This window comes from Silurus meridionalis, chromosome 22 (genome assembly GCF_014805685.1).
Source record: "Silurus meridionalis isolate SWU-2019-XX chromosome 22, ASM1480568v1, whole genome shotgun sequence".
NCBI classification, from domain to species: domain Eukaryota; kingdom Metazoa; phylum Chordata; class Actinopteri; order Siluriformes; family Siluridae; genus Silurus; species Silurus meridionalis.
The window spans coordinates 20,390,262-20,412,447 of record NC_060905.1 but is presented as its reverse complement, the minus strand read 5'-3'; the positions used below and the strand labels follow the sequence as shown (position 1 = coordinate 20,412,447).

At 39.0% G+C, this 22,186-nt stretch overlaps 1 long non-coding RNA gene across 1 annotated transcript; it reads left to right on the top strand.

Moving 5' to 3' along the window:
- Positions 1 to 338: 338 nt before the first annotated feature.
- Positions 339 to 20,426, top strand: LOC124376051. Its single transcript, XR_006923765.1, has 2 exons — positions 339 to 2,442; positions 20,135 to 20,426. It is a non-coding gene; the product is annotated as an uncharacterized LOC124376051 (long non-coding RNA).
- Positions 20,427 to 22,186: the final 1,760 nt, after the last annotated feature.

Here is a 22,186-nt window from a genome sequence, read left to right as displayed (position 1 = left end):
CCACCTTTAGTGGCCTTTGCTATTCTATGAACAACTAGAAGCCCAGAGTTTTGAGATCTCAGGGAGCGTGACGGATTGTAGTGTGTTAAAAGACTGGATAGATACATGGAGATAAACCATTTAGTGCTTTATAAGTGAGAAGTAGTAGTTTGTAGTCTATTCGAAACTTAACAGGAAGCCAATGTAGGGACGATAAGATTGGGGTTATGTGATCATATTTTCTTGACCTTGTAAGAACTCTGGCTGCTGCATTCTGGACTAACATATAGACAACATGTTTCTTAACTTAGAAATATTTCTAAGGTGAAAGAAGGCTGTTTTTGTAACTTGGTTGATATGGTTTTTCAAAGATAAGTTGCTGTCTAAAATAACTCCCAGATCTTTTACTGTTGAACTAGTGGTTACAGAACATCCGTCTAAATGCAGGTTGAGATGCTGGAGCTTCTGTATACTAGTTTTTGGAGGTAACGGAGGTAGTTTTTTCGGAGGTGACGGAGAACACAAACCTCACCCTTTGAGAGTTCTGGAAGAACCACTTTAACATCGTGATATGCCTCAGAATTATTGATCAGGCCTGAAGGACTCGAACCCGGAGTGTCAGTGGAGGAGAAGATTGTGTCTCTGGAAAAATCCATGGGCCTAGAGGTGGATGAGAGAGATGTGAACAAGCTCGTCGAGGAGCACTCTCAGGAACTGACGACTAAGGAGTTACAAGAGTAACAATCGCAGCAGCATACAGAGGTTCTGCAAGAAATTGGTTTCGAGGAGGAGCCAGAGTTGAAGGAGGTTATCTCTACAAGTGAGATAAAGGAGATCTTGGGAATGTGGGAGAGAGTTTCACAATTCGTGGAAAAGAAACACCCCGAAAAAGTTACAACTGGTCGTGCATCAGAGCTATTTAATGACACTTGCCTAACTCATTTCCGCAACATTCTGAAAGGGAGGAAGAAACAAACCTCCTTGGACAGGTTTAAACGGCATGCATGTGAAAGTGAGGAAAGTGTGGCGAAAAAGACAAAGATCAGTGAAGAGAAAAACAGTGATGAAAATTAAGCAAAAGTAACACCTTGTCAGGAATCCCCCTGCCACGCCCCCTTCGGTGGCTGTCAAACCTGGGTGTTTGGGGAATGCTCTGCTCCTTTTCTCATGCGTGCCCCGCCCACACGGAGATGCTCGCAATCAGGCTTCATAGAGAACACCTGAGGCTCGTTCACGCACTCATCACAACGCCTATACACTGTCAAAAATCCAACTTGCAAATTGTTAACTCAGTTTAAAATTATAAGTTAGGTGGACATATTTTTGAGGACAGTGTTGAGTTTACTCATAAAAAAGATTTAACTGCATGTTTACTACTATTTAGTCCAATAAAAATAAACAATTAAGTTGGGAAAACGTAACATTTTGATTTCTTCATTCAAGCGATTCAGTTCCTGATATTGCGCATGCGCAGTCTGTTTCCCTAGCATTGTGCACAGGGTTTCCCCTCATCAACTACATTTTAGAAGGGGCTGGATGTTCTCTGATTCAGGTAAGCTTTCTTTAAGTTTTATTACCTAAATAAATTACACAAATGCTTAACGTATAATGTAACGTTGTTTTTGGAAAGACTATTTTAAGGAATGTAATGATATTTTGCAATAAGCTCAGACAGCTAGCATACTTCATTTGAAGGTCATGTTCGGTTCACTTTGCAAAATTTTAGTGAAATGTTTTAAAATACATGATTTTTGTGTCAGTTATAGTTATTACAATAACCTGTATTTTAATGGATTGTGTGTTGTGGATGGAGTTAATAGAATCTCTAGTATTTAAGTCATTAAAGAATCAAACGAAAGACAAACACAGTCATACGCCTAGTCGCCTAATAAAATGCGATCTACCTGAATGAAGACCCTGAACACAATCAACAAGGAAAGTCGTTATTATTATTAAAAAGTGGGGAAAAACAGCATTTTACATTTCAGTAAGTTATAGGGTATTCTTAACCTTGTTAACCGTGTGGTTATTGCTGATCTTAGACGTAAAACGTAACGTGCTTTACATAACATCCGGTCTAAAATACAGAAATATCATGAATTATCAGCAAATGTCTGGTATTTCAGGAGCTTAGTGTTTTTTAGCATAGCTCTTCTTAGCACCATTTAACTAGTTCAATGTAATTTGTCATTATTATTTAGCTTTGAATGTGATTCATTGTATATTCTCATTTTTTGTATGTAATATTTATGTTGTGTTTTAAACAATTAATGTCAATTTAGATGGAATGTATTACTGCACATGTCAAACTGTTTGTTTTTCTTTTTATAGGTTTGGAATGCAGATTTGCCCACAGTAGCAGAGAGGTCCTTTTGAAACACTACAGGCTTCTGCACTATCGAGGGAGATCCCGGCAGCATCCTTGCTTGTATACTAACTGCATCGGCACTTTTAAAACTTTAGGTGCGTTAAAAACACATTTGACAAGATGTAATTTTTCATGTGAGTTATGTGATTTTTAAAGATGTTTGTTAGCCATCCTAGTTTTAATCCTTTGAGGAGGCATGACGCAGTCACTTGTCCTTTTAAAGATTGTGAGTTGACAACCGATGTCCTTTTTAACTTTTAGTAGCCACATTAATAAATTTGCTCTCAGACAAAGCTGACTTCATGCAAATTAGGTTTATTCGGGTCATCGGGTTATTGGTAGCCAATAAACAGTTTTTTGTTATTTTTAGTTATTTTGCCGTGTTTACGTGTTCAAGGGCTGTGAATAATGTTAATCACTGACTTAAGCTCAGAGGATAACTATTAACTTAAGATTCAACTGCAAACTTGAAATTAATTGCTTAATAAACGTTCCTTGCGTTTTGATCATTAAGGTTGTCAAAAATGTAGTAGGCAGAAGATCTTCCTATTTGATAAAGTAACCAGGAAAAAAGAATAAATGAGGTAAAAATGTCTTTTATTAGGCTGCTTGTTTGTCTCAGTGACTGATTCTTTTTTTTTTTTAATAATAAAACAATATGTCCAGTGATATGTCCAATATGTCCAGTGCCCTATCCAGTAAATGTTTAAACAGTTTAAATAATTAATACTTTGTGTGTGTGTGTGTAGGGAAAAGCAGAATTGAAAGTCCACTGGTTTTATTAAAAATGTAACTCTATTGCAATGCTAAGTCTATTTCATGACCAATATGATGTTGGCAAAGTTAAAATGTTGTCTTGCAAGCAGCATGGAAGTTCCTTATATTGATGTCTGTGGCAAGAGAAAGCTCCCTGGTCATGTAGTTGATCATGGCAGGAAATAATTCTATGAGGTAGATAGAAAACTGATGCAAGTTTTTGCTTGGACATGGGCGATAGTCTGTACTAAAAATCGAAGACTCAAAGAAGAATTTCAAATTCTTAAAATATTATTCAATTATTTTGGATACAAATGGGAGAATGATTCACCTCCTGGTGTGGATTAATATACTGTATGTAGTTATTAGAAAGAGCCTAGAATTTTGGGATTGAAGTGGACAGAATGGATCATGGGACCTGACAATTCTGTGCTTTCTAATTAATGAACATATTAGTAAAAATAGTTCACAGGCAACCAGTGTATTCACAATAAAATAGGGCTGATGTGATCATATTTTTGGTTTCTGGTCAAGTAATAAGCTGCTCCTGATCATTCACAATTAGCTGAAGGGTATTTATTGAGCAGGACATTGACTTTGGACATTTACTTAGTAATGCATTACAGTAGTAGTAGTGAATCATGCATTCATAACATTATTTTTCAGCATTTGAAACACTAAACTTGTCATAATTTAGCAATATTTGTAGGATGGAGAATGCAGTACTACATGTAATGTACATGTAAAGGACAGACTGCAGTGAAATGAGACCTGTGTTCCAAACTGTACTAGACATGAACATGAAAACATGCGGAAATCTACATTTTAACGTGTGTGTAACGTGTCTTTTGTTAAAGCCTGTGTAAAGTTCATTAGTGTAGATACTGCGGCTTATAGACAGGTGCAGCTTATTTATGTTAAAAATAAAAATATTTGTAAAATGTAGGCTTATATATGTATGCGCTTTATAGTCCGGAAATTATGGTGTATGTATATATATATATATATATATATATATATATATATATATATATATATATATATATATACAGCGAGGAAAATAAGTATTTGAACACCCTGCTATTTTGCAAGTTCTCCCACTTAGAAATCATGGAGGGGTCTGAAATTGTCATCGTAGGTGCATGTCCACTGTGAGAGACATAATCTAAAAAAAAATCCAGAAATCACAATATATGATTTTTAAACTATTTATTTGTATGATACAGCTGCAAATAAGTATTTGAACACCTGTCTATCAGCTAGAATTCTGACCCTCAAAGACCTGTTAGTCTGCCTTTAAAATGTCCACCTCCACTACATTTATTATCCTAAATTAGATGCACCTGTTTGAGGTCGTTAGCTGCATAAAGACACCTGTCCACCCCATACAATCAGTAAGAATCCAACTACTAACATGGCCAAGACCAAAGAGCTGTCCAGAGACACTAGAGACAAAATTGTACACCTCCACAAGGCTGGAAAGGGCTACGGGGAAATTGCCAAGCAGCTTGGTGAAAAAAGGTCCACTGTTGGAGCAATCATTAGAAAATGGAAGAAGCTAAACATGACTGTCAGTCTCCCTCGGACTGGGGCTCCATGCAAGATCTCACCTCGTGGGTCTCAATGATCCTAAGGAAGGTGAGGATAACCAAGAAGTGGCTCTGTAAGAAGCATATCAAGGTTCTGGCGTGGCCTAGCCAGTCTCCAGACCTAAACCCAATAGAGAATCTTTGGAGGGCGTGTTTCTCGGCGACAGGCCAGAAACCTGACTGATCTAGAGAAGATCTGTGTGGAGGAGTGGGCCAAAATCCCTCCTGCAGTGTGTGCAAACCTGGTGAAAAACTACAGGAAACGTTTGACCTCTGTAATTGCAAACAAAGGCTACTGTACCAAATATTAACATTGACTTTCTCAGGTGTTCAAATACTTATTTGCAGCTGTATCATACAAATAAATAGTTTAAAAATCATATATTGTGATTTCTGGATATTTTTTTTTTAGATTATGTCTCTCACAGTGGACATGCACCTACGATGACAATTTCAGACCCTCCATGATTTCTAAGTGGGAGAACTTGCAAAATAGCAGCGTGTTCAAATACTTATTTTCCTCACTGTGTGTATATATATATATATATATATATATATATATATATATATATATATATATATATATAGTGGAACCCTGATATCTCGAGCACAAGGGGGGAAAATTAGAAATTTTAACGTCAGTTATGTCGATCGGCGCTGTGCAGCCGCAGAAGAACTCGCGAAAGTGGCGGAAAAATCAAACCTTACAGATACTACAGGTGTTTGTATTGTATACTGGTGAATCTCTGCTGTTAGTAAGTGCACATATGCATTTTTTGTTAAATGTTATGCGATGAACGGAGGGCGGCGCTCGGCTTCAACTCCTTACCGGCGGGAGCACGGCTCTCGGTAAGGAGTTGAAGCCGAGCTTCAGAGAAAGCGGCAGAGAAATCACCTGCCACGCCCCTTCGGCCGTTCACGTTTGAGACTTTTCTGTCCCTCGTTTTGGTTTCGGGTTGGTTTTGGATCTTCCGGTTTTTTCCGGCTGCGTCGCCGGTCGCGGTATTTTTAATTTCCTATTTTTCCATTCACAAACTCTCTCTCTCTCTCTCTCTCTCTCTCTCTCTCTCTCTCCTCGGCATCGTGGACGTAAGTTTTTTCGGACACTTTGCTTTGTGTGTTTGTGTGGATTACTTCAGCCTGATGGTCATAAGTTTTCAGAAACTTAGTTACTGTTTATTTTTCTTTTTTTTCCACATGTGGACTAAATGTGAGACGGCACTGTGCAGCCGCTGTTGTTTTTTTTTTGAGCGATCTGTGTTTATAATGTTGGAGAATATAATAAAGGTTTGTATGGAGAATGGACGGTGGTTTGTATTGTATACTGGTAAATCTCTGCTATTAGTAGGTGCACTTATGCCTTTTGTTGTTAACAAACGTATGTACATTTTTATAGCATGCCTTCATCAAACAAATCGCGGCAACGCTGTTCTGTAAAAACCCCTCCAAAACCACGTGCATGCACATTCTCATTTATTAACGCACATCATGTACATAAAGACATTTCAAGCACGTTAATATACTGCCGCCATTTTAATTTTCGTTTATCTCGATCATCGGTTACCTCATGCTTTTTGGCGACCCCCTACGACATCGACATAACCGGGTTCCACTGTAATTATATATATATAAATATTCCTTATATCGAATAAAGCTTTCACTATTAGTTACCCTCTGGTTCATACCATGGAGATCAATAGGCCATTGTTTTGGAGAAAAAGATTTAATAATCTAATCTACATCAGTTTAGCTCCGGATAGGAATCTATAAATGTAAAATTGTATTAAATAAAATAAATATATAACTGATCTCTTATAACCCACCTTAAGCCGGTAAATCCTGTAAATTACATATTTACACAATTAAGTGTGACGTTGATTTTGATGTGCTGTGGCTGGAATCACTTTTAGACAAAAATAGAAGGTGCTTGATGTTGAAAGTGTTTTACTGTCATTATGACTTCAGTAATACTGTCACTGAACAATAAGGTATTGCAATGGTAAAAGAAATGACCCATTTACTGAGATCATAACCCTCACACTACAGCACAAGTACACACTTCAATGATCTACAAATTACAGCACCATGTATTTCTGTCCTATTGATAGAGTGACAAAGGCTTATGGGTAATTTTGTTGTAAAATCTAATAATTAAATGAAGTAAACACTAAGTTCAATGAACAAATAAATTTCTAAATATGTTCATTGTGCAAACCTTAATGACATAATTTGATAGCCAGGTTAAAATGTAGTATTTTACTTAGAACACTTTTTGAAACACATTTTATTTTTACAAACTGTTTATATACACTTTATTGTCAAAAGCATTCACTTGTCTGCCTTCACATGCAAATGACCTTGAGTAACATCCAAATCTTAATCTATAGGATTTAATATGATGTTGGTCCAAACTTTGCAGCTACAAAAGCTTCAACTCTTCTGGGAAGGCTTTTTACAAGGTTTAAGAGTGTGTTCGTGAGAATTTTTGACCATTCTTCCAGAAGTGCATTTGTGAGGTCAGACACTGATGTTGGACAAGAAGGCCTGGATTACAGTTTCTGATCTAATTCATCTCAAATGTGTTCTATCGGGTTGAAGTCAGGACAGTCAAGGTCTTTCACACCAAACTCACTCATGCATTTCTTTATGGATCTTGCTTTCTGCACTGGTGCTCAGTCATGTTGGAACAGGAACGGGCCGTCCCCAATCTGTTCTGACAAAGTAGGTAGCATGAAACTGTTCAAAATGTCTTGGTATGCCAAAGCATTAGGTGTTCCTTTCACTGGAACTAAGAGGCCGAGCCCAACTCCTGAAAAACAACCCCACATAATAATCCCCCCTCCACCAAACTTTACCCTTGACCCAATGCAGTCGGACAAGTAGCTTTCTAGGCTTGTCTATAGGATTGTCAGACAGTGAAGCGTGATTCGTCACTCCAGAGAACAAGTCTTCACTGCTCTAGAGTCCAGTGGTGGTGTGCTTTACACCACTGCATCCCATGCTTTGCATTGCAGCTGCTCGACCATGAAGCTCTCTGTGCACTGTTCTTGAGCTAATCTGAAGGCCACATGAAGTTTGGAGGACTGTAGCTATTGACTCTGCAGAAAGTTGATGACCTCTGTGCACTATGTGTCTCAGAATCCTCTGACCCGCTCTGTGATTTTACATGTTCTAAAACATCATGGCTGAGTTGCTGTCGTTCCCAGTCGCTTCCATTTTGTTATAACACCTCTAACAGTTTACTGTGGAATGAACCGATTTCAATACGAAATATTTTATTAAAAAAAAGAAAACTCCAGCCAAGTCACAAGTATTATATTCACAATTAACTTAGATAACTCACGGTCACTGACTCATTCCATGACGATGCTTGAGAACTGAAGCAATGAGTCATGATATTGGTTCATTCGTTTTGAATAACCCTGTACAGCTTCAAAAATGAATGACATTTATTACTGAGCATCTAGAACTAATTCTACTGATTCTATCTTACCTTCTGATATCGGCGGCTCAGTGCGGTTGCCGAATTGTTGAACTTTTGTTGATTCTAGCACATGGCCATGAGAGTCAGCATGTCTGTGCATCCTGCAAACACAGAACATATCATATTACCATATTCCACCTGTAATGATGTAACAGGTGCAGTAGAAGGTCATTTTACTTGCTTTAGACATGTGTTTTATGGTCACTGCAATCCTGGAGAGGAAAGCATTGCACTGTTCCACCTCCTCTCCTAGTGTTAAACCAGCCCCATCCTGATATGCTCCACTCCATTTTACCTGATTGGGAATGAATAATAATAATATAATGCTGAGAAAGTTTTGATATTCATTTGCAGATTTTATAAATCTCATAGCAAAGTTCATCTACTTCACACTTAAAATCATGGGCTTTGGCATGGAATACTGAAAGAAAGGGCTTCATGTTAAGAAGGTGCTGGAGCTCTGGGCAGCTTTTTGCAATTCTTCGGAGGTAAGGCCAATATTTGCAGGTCACATCCATACAAAAAAAAGTGATTTGCCTTCTAGCCAGCCATTTTCGCAGGTACAGGGTATAAGCAAATATTTCCCCCCTGTACATATTTACCGCACAGAGTAGCACTCCATACCGACACACCACAAGCTCCAGTCCCTCCTTGTTCTACCTTGCTTGCACCTTGTATTACAGTAGAATGTTTACATGCTGTCTTTGCACTTTTGTATTACAGTAGAATGTTTACATGATGTCTTTGCACCTCCTTGCTGCTGTTTTTGCACTACATTGTTCTGTTCTGTTCTGTTTGTATTCTCTCCTGGGTATAGTTTTTACATTTCTCCTTACACAGTACTGTATAATCAAGTATACAGCAGGTTTACTGGTCGGCGCTATACTTGTTTTTTTGTTTTTTGTCTTGTCTTGTGTTGTCTGTCTGTACTGTTTTTTTGTCTGCACTGTTTGTTTGCACTGTTTGCACCAGGTTGCACTCGATGCACTTTATGTTTGTGTTGTAGCTCTTTGCTGCTGTTGTTTAGTGTAGCACCCGGGTTCCAGAGGAACGTTGTTTCGTTTTTACTGTGTACTGTGTACCACTGTGTATAGCAAAAATGACAATAAAAGCCTCTTGACCTTGACCAGATCTTTGGGAGGTCTCTCTGGCTGCTGACCACTACCCTCCACAAACACCTCTTCCACTGACCTATAATATAGGAAATAGTTGATGAAAATAAGACTCTCGTAAACAATATCTGTAGTTGGAGGCAATTGTACTCCTGTATAAAGTCTAATCATCTGCGAATGTTTGGATGCCTTGTGAATGTAGTCCACAAATCTTCTCACATCTTCATCCTTAGCTATAAAGACGTCTTCAAAGATGGCCTGTTCCTCAGATCTATAAAAAAACAAAAAAAAAACAAAAAAAAAACCACAGAACAGGTACACACAATTTTATGATACATTCTAATCTAATTTAACTTTACTGTGCACATTAAATGGATATTGCTTATTAATATTGCTTCAACAGTGTGACATACACAATTCTGGTATACCTAGCTGCATTCTTGAAACGGTAACGCTTGCGGTTTCCATCTACTGAAACTGCCAGAATATCTGGGGTGCATGCAGGACAGATGAAAGGCTCTTCCTTACAGATTTTGTCCACCTCAGAACGGACAGCCTCCCACTCAAAAAAGCTTTTCGGAAAACTGTGTGGAGATCTTGCCATTCTATTAAAAGTAAGGAAACCAACAGATAATAATGTAAAACAAATCCATTAGCATCAAACACCTTTCAGCCCAGAATACAGAAAGAACCAATACTGTAGGATAAATAAATGTAATACTCACACAACCAAAGCGGACAGTTCGCTGATCCAGCATTCTTGTAAAAGCTTGGCAGGACAGTCCTGGGGCTGCCATCTTCATTTCTTTGAATGAAAAAAAGACATCTGTGGCATAAATTGTGGCAAAGTTAAGGGTCGCAGGCCAGTAGTCAAGTGGCTTGGCATGTGTGATGCCCACGAACGTGTGCCCACATTGTGTATTAGTTGTTTTTTTATGTAGCTAATTTTTATTATACACTCTTTTTTTCAAGATGTATTTATGCATAACGTAATGTTAAACAGTAACACATACATGCAATTATACCTCTGCGCCTGTAGGGGGGGGGGGGGCAATGGGACTAGTTTGCCTATGCATCGCCGGAAATTTCTCATATAACTCAGAAAGATTTAATGAAGGCAAGCCACAGTTTCTGTGTCATCCTTTTTGTTATCCACTTTTCAGTTTTTTACAGCTGTCAACGGGTGCCACAACCCGGTACCTGTAACAGTTTATTGGGGGCTCGTCCGGGATCTTCTCCACTTTCAGGGTGGAAGATGATCCAGTGATACAGACACCTGGGACCAGCCAGGGAACTAGCCACTCATTGGGGAGAGAGATTCGATATGGTTCCAGCCCGGGTGACCCATTGCGTGAAGGAGAGAAGCACTCATGGCAGACAGTGAGAGGAAAAGCTTGGTGTGGACGATCAAGAAAGGCCTGCTCACCCTTTCTGCAGATGAACTGTTCGAGATTGCAAAGTCGCTGGGTCCTGGGCCAGGGGTGGACCAGTCTCGTTTGGCACCTATGGATGAGGAGGCTTGTTTCGACTACATCAGCAGTTTCATGCACAATAAGCACTTGCAACAGTCTGAGGATGAAGGCCTAGCTCACTTATTAGAGTTGAAAGAGGTAGTTGATGTAACTATTCAGTCATGTGTCTGACATACAAATGTGTGTAAAAGGTGATGCTGTCTCACATGTTCCACTGTTAAACTTACAAGTTGATATCACTGGTGAGGAAACTCAAGCTAATGTTAATGTAAACCCAGTTGATGGTGAGACTGTTGAAGTTGATGCTAATGCAATACACCCTTTAGCAAACACAGCTATCAACACACACAATTCAGAAATACAGAAATTACTGGCTAGCTATGAGGAACTTAGTAAGAAGATCACACAGTACATACCCACCTCCACTCTGCAGTCCACACTCCATTCACCTGCAAAGTCACAGTTCACATCACAGAATAGGGACACATTGAACACTAGAAGTTTGGGTGAATATCCCACAACTGTTGCCCATGACAAGTTGGTCTCCTTAAAAGAGTTGTCCTATCTACATCGTAGAGAGTTCAAGATTCAGGGTGGTCAGATTGGAGATCATGGTTCAGACATCAGTTCTAACAATGTTTGCCGCCAGTTTGAAGAAGGGGTAAAGGAGCAATTTAGTGATGCAGAAATTGTTAAAGCTGTCCTCAGGTCAATAAAACCTGGAAATTTCAAAGATATGCTTATGAACAAGGAAGGTCTGACTATGGAAGAGTTCAAAGTTTTTCTTTACTCCCACCTCGGTGAGCAAAACACCTTGGAGCTTTTCCAGGAGCTCATGTGCACCAAACAGAAGGACAATGAGACACCTCAACAGTTCCTGTATAGAGCAATAGGGCTTAAGCAAAAGATCTTGCTGGCCTCACGACATGCTGATACAGATGTGAGGTACATTCCAAGCACAGTTCAGGATGTTTTCCTCCATACTGTACATCAGGGCCTGGGGCACAAACATGATGAAATCCGTTGAGAACTCAAACCATTGCTTGCAGATCCTAGTGTGACTGATGAGACAATCCTAAAACAGATACAAAAGATAATGAGCGATGAAAGTGGAAGACAGAGGCGTTTAGGTCCGGCCACGCGTCAAAGGCTCACGACTGTGCACAGTGCTCAGGCTGAAGCAAATGTCATTCAGTCTCCAGGTGTCAAGGAAGAAAAAGTGGAACAGAAATCAAAAACAGATGTGATCCAACAGTTGACAGACAAAGTTGAGAAGCTGACCAGCCTTGTAGAGGTTATGCAACAATCAATACAAACACAAAAACCGGGACATGTCAGGCATGCACAGAGAGGTAAGACAAACGACAGGAGGGAGAAACCATATGGATGTCACAAGTGCATTGAACAGAACTACTCCACTTGCACTCACTGTTTCCATTGTGGCGAAGACGGTCATCGAGCAGTGGGATGTCTGAAGAAAACGGTGCAGCAGGAAAACTGGAGCCAGTCCCTGTTGGGGGACAGACAGTGACTGGATCCCTAAAGTCCCAGACACACACCCGCCATATCAATGACCCAGAAACACAAAGGGTGACAGCCGTTCAAGCACAAGGCATGACAGAAGTTCAAAGTCCGAGACAAAGAAAACCAACCTCTGGTACACCATTTCACATCCTACCGGCGTCTTGCCAAACTCATTGGAAGAAAAGCTCTCACCTACTGTAACCTGAATGGTTTAGCTGTTACTGCTTTGCTAGATACTGGAGCTCAGGTGAGCATGATTGACAGAGATTGGAAAAACAAATACTTGCCAGATACCATTGTTAACTCGCTTAGCAAGATTTTTCAGGATGGAGAGGAGCTGAAAGTCTGTGCAGTTAATGGTAACATGATTCCATTTGATGGCTGGATATCTCTAACAGTTAATTTGATGGGAAATGAAAATCCTGCTCTGTCAGTCACTGTGCCATTTCTTGTCAGCAGTCTTACCCTGGAGAGGCCACTACTGGTATTTAATGTGCTGGAGGAGATGATACAAGCACGTCCTGAGAAGCTAGTCACCACACTCACTACCCTACTTTGTAACGCCATGTTGATATCAACCGATAAAGCAGAGCTTCTTGTAAGCTTCATCCAGGCCAGTAAACCCTCTGTACAGTGTGGACGTATACGGACTGGCAGACAAGATGTTGCCATTCCAGCAGGTCAAGTAGCCTGGATAAAATGCTAAGTCCCACCAAGCATGGACTCATCTGATTTAGCCTTCCTGTTTGAACCTGACGATAATGCATTGCTGGCCGACCTGGATGTTGGCGATGCGCTGTTGGAGGTGCAAAACCCAAGGAAGCCATATGTAGCTGTACCTGTTGGAAACAACACAAAACACTCCATCCTTTTACCAAGAAAGACAGCTCTTGGCCGCATTCATACTGTTGAGAAGGTGATTCCAGCGGGCCAGCCCAACACCCACAGTAACCATCAACAATGCTGTTTTAACCCCTGATGACCCCAGCCCACCCCCATGGCAACCTAATGTTGACCTTAGCCATCTTAACGAGGAAAAAAGGTTAGTGGTCAGTGAAATGCTTCGTGAAGAAGCTGGTGCCTTCGCACAAGGTGAAAACGATATTGGATGCATACCAAGCCTACAGATGTCGATCACACTAAAACAACGTGTAAAGTTGACCCTTCAGTTCTGCAACACAAATGTATTGCGCAACATAATCAGCACGTTTAACAAGCCCTCATTTAAAATGAAAATAATGGTACACACATGCAAAATGAAGTGATGCATACAATTTAAACCAAAAGCCTGAATATAAAACAGATTTTTAAACAGATATGAAACTCTATTAAACAGAGCTCAAAACAAACCCACCTCTTCCATGCGGTCATAACACGAAAAGGGAAGAGGAGGTGGAAAAACAGAAAATTAGGTTTGATGCTGCAGTCAGAGAGTTAAAGAGGTATGCACACATATAGAGACCCAAATCACATATACATTAAAGCATGTCCTTTTTGTGTAATTCTACCTATAAAATTAACATTATACTTTCCATACCCGTTACACTAGCAGATCTTTTAGCGTTTTCTCCCAGTATGCCAGCGTACCTCTGAGGGGTTGCATAAATCTTGTTGCGTCTCTGTTGCTCACAAGTTTCTCCACTTCATGTTTATCTTTTAACAGTTTGATGGAAATTCTGCGTCCATCTCTAGCCACAGGTTTGCCTTTTCTCAACTGGAAGTTATGACACACCAGAGATGAGAGTAAATTAATAAAAGTTAACCAGAGGTGAGAGAAAATTATTAAGTTATACCAGAGGTCAGAGAAAATTATTAATAGCAGTTGTACCAGACATCATTGTAAATTAATAAGTTATACCAGAGGTCAGAGTAAATTAATAAGTTATACCAGAGGTCAGAGTAAATTAATAGCAGTTATACCAAAGATCAGAAAAACGTTATAGCAGTTATACCAAAGGTCAATGTTAAAGTTAGGGCAGTTATACCAGAGGTCAGAGTAAATTAATAACAGTTATACAAGAGGTCATAGTAAATTATTAACAGTTATACCAGAGATCAGAGCAAAGACAGACAGAGGGTGGGGCAGGTGATGTCACATGGCATAATCACATGACCCAGCGTCCAACTCGCCGTGCCGAGTGTTTAGACATGTCACACGCCCGTGTCTCCGGAGTTTTGTTGTTTTTTGTGCGTTCATGTCCACCTGACGTCACGAGGCGTAGATATGGCACTCCGCTGGATATTACCCAGACTGTGCCGAGCGGTTCAATGTGTCACACGTCCGGGTCCAAACGAGTTTAGGGACATGGTAAGCTAATAGGTTTGCTCGGTGGGTGTGGCCTGTGACATCACAACTCCCCCCACTGTGCTTATTACTTTACTCTGACCCCTGGTATAACTGCTATTAATTTGCAATGATCTCTGGTATAACTTTTTATTTTAGTCTGAATTTTAAAACTATTATTTTAGTCTGACCTCTGGGATAACTGTTTTTAAGATAAAATCTACCTTTATTCAATGCAATGCAATTCATTTCATTTTTATTTGTATTGCGCTTTTAATGAACATTGTCTCTAAGCAGCTTTACACAGATAATGTGGTGATTAAAAGTGAATATGTTCTTTATAAGTAAGTTTGTTGAGCAAGCCGGTGGCGACTGTGGCAAGGAAAAACTCCCCTAGATGGCATAAGGAACAAACCTTGATTTAAACCAGACTCAAGAGGGAACCCATCCTCATCTGGGTTGCACCAAATGTCAATTTGTCACATACACATACATACAGAGTAAGTCATGAACTGAAACGCTTTACAGGGAGTGCAGAATTATTAGGCAAATGAGTATTTTGACCACATCATCCTCGTTATGCATGTTGTCTTACTCCAAGCTGTATAGGCTGGAAAGCCTACTACCAATTAAGCATATTAGGTGATGTGCATCTCTGTAATGAGAAGGGGTGTGGTCTAATGACATCAACACCCTATATCAGGTGTGCATAATTATTAGGCAACTTCCTTTCCTTTGGCAAAATGGGTCAAAAGAAGGACTTGACAGGCTCAGAAAAGTCAAAAATAGTGAGATATATTGCAGAGGGATGCAGCAGTCTTAAAATAGCCAAGCTTCTGAAGCGTGATCATCGAACAATCAAGCGTTTCATTCAAAATAGTCGACAGGGTCGCAAGAAGTGTGTGGAAAAACCAAGGCGCAAAATAACTGCCCGTGAACTGAGAAAAGTCAAGCGTGCAGCTGCCAAGATGCCACTTGCCACCAGTTTGGCCATATTTCAGAGCTGCAACATCACTGAGTGCCCAAAAGCACAAGGTGTGCAATACTCAGAGACATGGCCAAGGTAAGAAAGGCAGAAAGTCGACCACCACTGAACAAGACACACAAGCTGAAACGTCAAGACTGGGCCAAGAAATATCTCAAGACTGATTTTTCTAAGGTTTTATGGACTGATGAAATGAGAGTGAGTCTTGATGGGCCAGATGGATGGGCCCGTGGCTGGATTGGTAAAGGGCAGAGAGCTCCAGTCCGACTCAGACGCCAGCAAGGTGGAGGTGGAGTACTGGTTTGGGCTGGTATCATCAAAGATGAGCTTGTGGGGCCTTTTCGGGTTGAGGAAGGAGTCAAGCTAAACTCCCAGTCCTACTGCCAGTTTCTGGAAGACACCTTCTCCAAGCAGTGGTACAGGAAGAAGTCTGCATCCTTCAAGAAAAACATGATTTTCATGCAGGACAATGCTCCATCACACACGTCCAAGTACTCCACAGCGTGGCTGGCAAGAAAGGGTATAAAGAAGAAAATCTAATGATATGGCCTCCTTGTTCACCTGATCTGAACCCCATTGAGAACCTGTGGTCCATCATCAAATGTGCGATTTACAAGGAGGGAAAACAGTACACCTCTCTGAACAGTGTCTGGGAGGCTGTGGTTGCTGCTGCACGCAATGTTGATGGTGAACAGATCAAAACACTGACAGAATCCATGGATGGCAGGCTTTTGAGTGTCCTTGCAAAGAAAGGTGGCTATATTGGTCACTGATTTGTTTTGTTTGGTTTTGAATGTCAGACATGTATATTTGTGAATGTTGAGATGTTATATTGGTTTCACTGGTAAAAATAAATAATTGAAATGGGTATGAATTTGTTTTTTGTTAAGTTGCCTAATAATTATGCACAGTAATAGTCACCTGCACACACAGATATCCCCCTAAAATAGCTAAAACTAAAAACTACTTCCAAAAATATTCAGCTTTGATATTAATGAGTTTGTGTTCATTGAGAACATGGTTGTTGTTCAAATTAAATCCTCAAATAAAATTAATCCTCAAAAATACAACTTGCCTAATAATTCTGCACTCCCTGTATATGACTGTCCGGCATGAGGAAATAGAATGGGGAGAAATATAAAACAAAGACAAAGAAGGCCGATATAAATCTATAACTAAAGTTTTTGTGTTTCTCTGACTCCTGGTATAGCTGAAGTATAAATGTTTTTTTTTTCTTTGTTTTGCTCTGACCTCTGTTTAACTGCAATAATTTTTATTATTATTATTATTATTATTATTATTATTATTATTATTAGGAGCCAAAGTATGGAAGTAAATATCTACAAAAATTTTACCAAAGGTCAACACTTTTAACATGGGTTGTAGCAAAAGCAAGAAGACAATTAAAATCTTGGTCATACCAGAGGTCAAAGGAAAAAAATAAATAATTCAGTTGTAAGGAAAAACTCAATTTCAATTATACCAGAGATCAGAGTACAAACCCAATTCTAAAAAAAGTTGGGACACTGAACAAATTGTGAACAAAAAATAGAAAGCAATAATTTAGAAATCTCAAACATATATTTTATTCACAATAGAATATAGATAACATATCAAATGTTGAAAGTGTGATACTTTGAAATGTCATGCCAAATATTGGCTCATTTTTCATGAAAGCTACACATTCCAAAACAATTGGGACAGCTAGCAATAAGAGGTCGGAAAAGTTAAATGTACATATAAGGTACAGCTGGAGACCAATTTGCAACTTATTAGATCAACTGGCAACATGATTGGGTATAAAAAGACCCTCTCAGAGTGGCAGTGTCTCTCAGAAGTCAAGATGGGCAGAAGATTACCAATTCCCCAAATTCGGCAGCGAAAAATAATGAAGCAATATCAGAAAAGAGTTTCTCAGAGAAGTTCTCATCATCTACAGTGCATAATATCATACAAAGATTCAGAGATTTCTGGAACAATCTGTGTGCGTAAGGGTCACGACCGGAAAACCATACTGGATGCCGGTGATCTTCGGGCCCTTAGATGGCACTTCATCACATACAGGAATGCTACTATAATGGAAATCACAACATGAGCTCAGGAACACTTCCAGAAAACATTGTTGGTGAACACAATCCACCGTGCCATTCGCCGTTGACGGCGGTCAAAAAAGAAGCCATATCTAAACATGATTCAGAAGCGCAGGGGTTTTCTCTGGGCCAAGGCTCATTTAAAATGGACTGTTGCAAAGTGGAAAACTGTTCTGTGGTCAAAATCTGAAGTTCTTTTTCGAAAACTGGGACACCGTGTCATCCGGACTAAAGAGGATAAGAACAACCCAAGTTGTTATCAGCGCTCAGTTCAGAAGCCTGCATCTCTGATGGTATGGGGTTGCATGAGTGCGTGTGGCTTGGGCAGCTTACACATCTGGAAAGGCAACATCAATGCTGAAAGGTATATCCACGTTCAAGAACAACACATGCTCCTATCCAGACGTCGTCTCTTTCAGGGAAGACCTTGCATTTTCCAACATGACAATTCCAGACCACATACTGCATCAATTACAACATCATAGCTGCATAGAAGAATAATCCAGGTACTGAAATGGCCCATTCCTATTTCTAAACTTGGGCAATTTGTCTCCTCAGTCCCCAGACGTTTGCAGACTGTTATAATAAGAAGAGGGGATGCCACACAGTGGTAAACATGGCCTTGTCCCAACTTTTTTGAGATGTATTGATGCCATGAAATTTAAAATTAAAATACTTTTAAGGGAAAAATAAGTTTATTTTAAATTTCATCTTATCAACAACTTTTTTGGAATCGGGTTTGTATGATGTTTAGTTGTGATGTGTTTTAAGTTACCAAAATGACAGTAGCACTTTAATAGTTTAGCATTTATAAATGTTCTGATGAGTAACAGTGTTGCCAGATTGGTGTATTTTCCACTAATTGTTCAAAATCCATACAAAACTCTATAGCAAATACGCAAATCTTACCAATAACTAAACAAATTAAGTCATAACGAGAACAATACTGTGGCGCATCACACATTTTCAATATAATAAAGCAAATGAAATGTTCTTGTCTAAGGAAGGTTACATTGTAACTACGTTGTAAACTATTTTCCATGTCTGTCATTTAACACAACAGAAGTCCACGTTTATTTCTATAGAGCTGTTTACAATGGACATTGTTTTAAAGCAGCTTTACAGAACTTAAGGATTAAGACCATTTGGGTGATATCAAGAATGTGATTATAAATCTTACAACAATAACAAAACACTGGAGAGTGAGAACTACCATGAGAACTGGAGTGTGTGAGTGTGAGTAATGTCCTTTCTACAGTCTTCTACAGTCAGATGACTTTGTGGAATCAGGAGCTACTGAGCAACTCATAAAATAGTTTATAATTGAGATCATCATAGATCCAACACCAACTTGCCCCAAAGTTTAGGAGCTAAATGTGAGAATGCTCTACCACCTTTAGTGGACTTTGCTATTCCTGGTACTACTAGAAGTCCAGAGTTTTATGATCTGAAATAGCATGATGGATTGAGTGTTAAAAGACTGGATATAGCATGATGGAGCATGATGGAGTGTTAAAAGACTGGAGAGATACATGGGAGATAAACCATTTAGTGTTTTGTAGGTAAGTAGCAGTAGTTTTTAGTCGACTTGAAACTTAACAGGAAGCCAGTGTAGGGACGAGAAGATTGGGGTTATGTGATCATATTTTCTCGACCGTGTAAGAACTCTGGCTGCTGCATTCTGGACTAACTGTAGCTTGTTTATTAATAATGCAGGAAATCCACCTAGTAATGCATTACAATAATCCAGTCTGGAGGTCATGAACGCATAGACGAGCTTCTCTGCATCAGATATAGACAACATGTTTCTTAGCTTAGCAATATTTCTAAGGTGGAAGAAGCTGTTTTTGTAAAATGGGTAATATGATTTTCAGAAGACAATTTGGAGTCTAAAATAACTCCCAGGTCTTTTACTGTTGAACAAGTACTTACAGAACATCCTTCTAAATGCAGGTTGAAATGATGGAGCTTATGTAAACTGGATTTTGGGCCAATGAGCAAAATCTCCGTCTTATCAGAATTTAACAATAGAAAGTTGTCATTCAATTATTTAATTCTTTAACACACTCAGTTATCCTGGTCACTTGAGATGTTTCATCTGGTTTTGATGAGATATATATAGTTGGGTATCAGCATAATAGTGGAAGCTGATCCTATGCCTTCTAATAATATTTCCCAAGGAAAGCATGTATATTGCAAAAAGCAGGGGTCCTAGACAGAGGTGGGAAGTAACAAAGTACAAATACTTCATTACTGTACTGAAGTAGATTTTTCTGGTATCAGTATTTAATGTCACTATTTATTCTTCAGACAACTTTTTACTTTGACTCATTACATTTTCCGCCATGATGCGCACGTCCAACAATTGTTGACAAACGCAAAGTCACATTCTGTGGCATTTTTTTCCTCATAATGTCGAAACGAACTTTAATTATTTAGGTTCTTTAATTATCTTGTATCTTGTTTTGTGTTTTTTTGTATGTTCCCGCAGACGTGTCGTCACGTGTGAATGGATATGTCCAAGAGTGGGTATGTGAAACGAATGTGTGGTGAGAATGGCGGCCGAACAGTGGAGCATCGGATTCAATTGAAACTAACAATATATTTAACTGGTGTCAACAAATGCCTGTTAAGAAAGTCATACCCATTTTGTTAATGACAAAAAAGATGTTTTACAGGTTTTTTTTTTTTATATCATATTCAACAAGGAATTATATCAAAATATTAATTTAAAAAACCCTTTATTGACACACATGTATCAATAAAAACAATACAGAAATGAACATGGACTGGAGACATGAATAAACAATGCACAGAGCCAACATAAATCATTGTGTTCCCTTCCTCCCTTTGGAGGAAATCTTTTCACCACCAAGTGCAACTTCATATTATAACAACACATACAGTTGTGCTGCAGAGCGAATACTGTCCAAGAAGATCACTCCAACAATCTCACTGTCTAAATGTCCAGTTTCTAGTCCAATAAACGTTCAAAATTCCTTTTCTACATTAGAACTTTGGGGCAGCTAACTATTAAATAGTACTCTGTTTTAGTAGAAATGTTACACAGAGGACTTTGACACACAGCAATGCTAATCAAGATTAAAAAAAATAATAATAAGTGACTAATGATTCAACAATGAATGAAATAATGAACAATGAATAAAACCTCAAAACTAAAAAAAAAATACAATAAATATACTGAACAAAATTATAAATGTTTGTTTTTGCCCCCATTTTTCCCAAAGATCTAAAACATAAAGACTTATTTCTCTCAAATATTGTTAACAAATGTGTCTAAATCTGTGATAGTGAGCACTTCTCCTTTGCTGAGAGAATCAGCCACCTCACAGGTGTGGCAGATAAAGATGCTGATTAGACAGCGTGATTAGTGCACAGGTGTGTCTCAGGATGGTCACAGTAAAAAAAGAAATAGGTCTTTAGTGTACATAGAAAAAGTCTTATACCTTTGAGTTCAGCTCGTGAAAAATGGGGGCAAAAACAAAACTGTTGCATTTATAATTTTGTTCAGTGTAGATTTGAGTATTTGTACTAAAAAATTAAAATAAAATAAAATAAACATCTGGACAACAGCAATGCTAATCATCAGTGATCACATATACTGCTAAGTCCTAAAGACAACAGAATTTGTTCTTTAGTCCAAGAACTTTAGGAGAAAGTTTTCCACCATCCACTGCAAGAAGCACTTTTTGCATGAACTTGTAGTAGTATTTCAGCTCCTTAGGGTCAGATAAGTTTAGTGCATAGACGACTCCTAGCATCAGTGCACAAGCTTGAGCTGAAAAGAAAGTGTTGTCCAGAATTATTACTCCTCCAACATAAATGCCAATGACATCAAAATGTCCAACTTCTCCACCTTCCTTGTTAATAACATGGATGCCCATGGGGGTCTTTTGCAGGTGTCTCTGGATATTTTCTTCTTCGATGTTCTGTAACACAATAAGAAAAACATCTGTTTATGTCATATATCTAATTCTTATATCTTAATCAGAAACATCACATACTCTAGGTTTCAAGTGCATAGCTATGGTGATTTTTAAAGCCATGCAGGTAAAACATGTGCTGACAAAATGTAAGTATTTTATGATCCGGATACCCAATCAATTACTGATTATGACATTCAGGCCAATAAAATTTCCACTAAATTCTGAGAACTATGACCCACATGTTGCATTAAAAAAATAATACTGAATATATTGTCCCAGTTTAATTTATGGTACAAAAACAACTGGTATTTTACAATTGGTGTATGCAGCACATATAATTTTACACTGAAAACCCAGCCATTATGGATGCACAAGCCAGTGCACTCTTAGTGCAGGTCCCAAGCCCGGATAAATGTGGAGGGTTGTGTTATGAAGGACATCCAGCGTAAAACATGTACCAAATCAAATATGCAGATCACAAATAAGAAATTCATACCGGATCAGTCGAGGCCCGGGTTACCAACAACCGCCACAGGTATCGTTAACCAACAGGGTACTGGTGTAAATTGGGCTACTGTAGGCTGAAGGAGGAGAAG